Source organism: Micromys minutus (genome assembly GCF_963924665.1).
Source record: "Micromys minutus genome assembly, chromosome: 1".
NCBI lineage: Eukaryota > Metazoa > Chordata > Mammalia > Rodentia > Muridae > Micromys > Micromys minutus.
This window is the reverse complement of record NC_137969.1, coordinates 142,083,521-142,086,497: the sequence shown is the minus strand read 5'-3', so window position 1 is coordinate 142,086,497 and position 2,977 is coordinate 142,083,521.

The following is a 2,977-nucleotide window of genomic DNA, read 5'->3' as shown; positions in this document are numbered from 1 at the left end:
TCTGAGATTATTATTGAATGTGTTGGTCACAAGCTTTGGCTCATTTCTGACTAGCTCATAATGTATTTAACCCATTTAAACTATTCTATGTCTACCACTTGGTGAGTTACCTCCCCTTCAGTCCCAGCCCACTTCTTCCTTCCAGTCATCCTTACCATCTCCCTCAGCATCTCAGTTGAATCTCTTTTATACTCTCACTAGTTCCCACAATCCTCTCTGTTCCTGACAGTGTCCCACCTCCTATTTCCTGCCTCAGCTCATCTGCCATAGGCTTTTTTATTGACAGATGCTTGCAAGAGATTCTCTCTGCACACATGGCTCAGGAAACAAGGACTAAAAAGGATATAAGTGCTGGAGGGTGGGAAGGAATGCTGTGAAACAGTCTCCGGACATGACAGAGCCTCTGCGCTTGCAAACCCTGCAGCCTTGATTGCCGGATCATGCTATATGATCAAGCCTACATCAGTCAATCAACATTTCAGATGGCAGTGCTAACTGTACTCAGTGGGTTCAAAAATGAAGACAGGGAAGTGGAAAGGGGATATAGGGAAGGTAGAGTCCAGAGGAATTAGGGAATTGGGGTTAGATTTGCTCATGATGCATATATATAGATTTTAATTGTCAGTAATAAAAGATATTTTCATAAAACCGCTAGAAGTAATGATGCTTTTTGAACTAAAGGAATCATTATTCATCCCACACTAGCCAGCTTTGTCTGCCTTTATCTAAAGATAATCTTTCAACTACAAAACTAAAAGTAAACACTACTAATGTCAGAGGGAAGAAATGCTTATTTCAGCTCAAATTCTTAAAAATCCTTAAGAAGCTGTTCTCTTTTGATTCAGAAATGTGACCTGCTTCTGGAAGAATGGACATGGAAACCGCAAATCTAGAAAGAAAAAAAAAAGATCTGGTGACAAAGCCTTAGGAACCTGATAAGATGCATTGTGTCCTATAGGAATGTTTTGAATGTATAAATCTAGATAGATGTGGTAAATATTTACATCTAATTAGTTCATTACATAAGACTAGTTTTGCAGCTACCATTTATTGAATACTTCTATGAGCCAATGGCTTTAGGTTTTCACACATTCTATTTCTTTTTTTCTTTAATTTGGCTCATGTGTTGCTTTTCCCCTTTTGTAAACAATGGAAGACTAGATCACAGCTAGTAAGTACAATCTGAGCTTAGGAAACTCCATTTCTCCCACTCCCCGGCTCCCAGATAGACTCAATGTAAATGAATATATTCTAAGTAGCTTTGGCATGTTACACAATTCTTCTTCTTATAGCCTGACTTTGCTTCATCAAAGATAAACTGCAAGTATAAAAGCTTCTGAAGACAGTCATTTGATCTAGAATGGAGGCTTGAGCTAGAGGCTCAAGAATGACTACTGTGCAGACGTGGAGACCTGAGTTGGGTGCTCAGCACCCACATAAAGCCAAGCATAGTTGGTCTCATGGCGCATGCCTTTGATAACAGAACTCAGAAGGAAGAGGCATACAGATCCTCGGAGTCTCAAGCCAACCCTTGCTACATGATGAGATCCTGTCTCAAAACAACAACAATCAAACCCAGCAAACAACAAAGAACAAACATGGGTACATTGGTCATGGTCTACATCCACATCAGTGGGGCAAAGGAGGAGAAAGGAAGATTCAGGAGGTTGGGGGCTCTCTAGCCAATCCAACTAAAATGACCAGCTCCCAAATAAGTGGGAGATCTCACCACAAAAAGTGAGGGGAGTGGGCTAGGAAAACTAGTATTGACATAGGACCTGCACATGTGCACACATATGCAAGTACAGCTACACATGTGCACACACATTCAACACACAATGAAGCTCAAAAGGTTGCTGTCTCTTGATGTATTTATTAAAAAAAAATAAGCAGAATAAAAACTTATTTTAAATAAATCTTTGCTGAAGATGGAAGAAAACAAATCTCTTAGTCACAAACCTAATAAAATACTTCTATTTGAAGTCGTTCTTTCTTTGCAGATGGGGTCTGCGTATAGAATGGCTATATTTTAGGAAATAAGACACAATACATGTAACAAGTATTTATCGGTTACGAGGGCCTTCTATAGAAAAGAAGGGGCATGTATGAAAGACAGATCCCTGTGGGTTGTCCTGAAGCTGTTTGTATTTTAATGTTAATTCCACTTCCCCAAGAAGGGCTGCCCAGTCACGTACTCAAGAGGTGACATCATCTGAACCTTCCCATTTTAATTAGAAAATAAAAATAAAAGAAAGTCAGTGACTGGGTGGGGTGAGGGAGGTGGAGAGAGGATTGGTCTGGGGAGGTCAGAGGCAGAGGCCGAAACATGGATGTCTGAAAAGGCCAGCTAGATCCAGGTGGGATTGGTTGTGTTATAAGCTATGAACGTTAAGGATTTCATGGGTCTAATATCTCATATGGAAGGGCAGTTTGTATCGTTGTCTACTTGATGTACTCTTGTTATTTAGAGGGTTTATGGATTGAGAGTTGAACACATAAACCTGTATGAAAAGCTCTTGGGCTGTAGAGTTATGTTTGTATGGAATTTGGGGTGAATAAACAACCCGGGACGGAGGCAGAAAACAGGCAGTAGAAAACCACCAGGGAAGGGAGTTGTGCAAAATCAGTGAGACCCGGGTGACATCTTGGACCAAGTGAGGAGTGAGACCTCCGGTCATTAAAGAGATAAGCCCTTTTTATTTTTTAATATTTACTGCAACATATCCCCTGACTCATGAATCCTATAGCTAAAAATAAGTAAATAAGCATAATTTAAAATTATATTGTAGGGACTGGAGAGATGGCTCAGCCGTTAAGAGCACTGGCTGCTCTTCCAGAGGTCAGAGGTCCTGAGTTCAATTCCCAGCAACCACATGGCAGCTCACAACCATCTGTAATGGGATCTGATGCCCTCTGCTGGTGTGCCTGAAGACAGCTACAGTGCACTCATTTAAATAAAAAATAATTTTAAATTTTA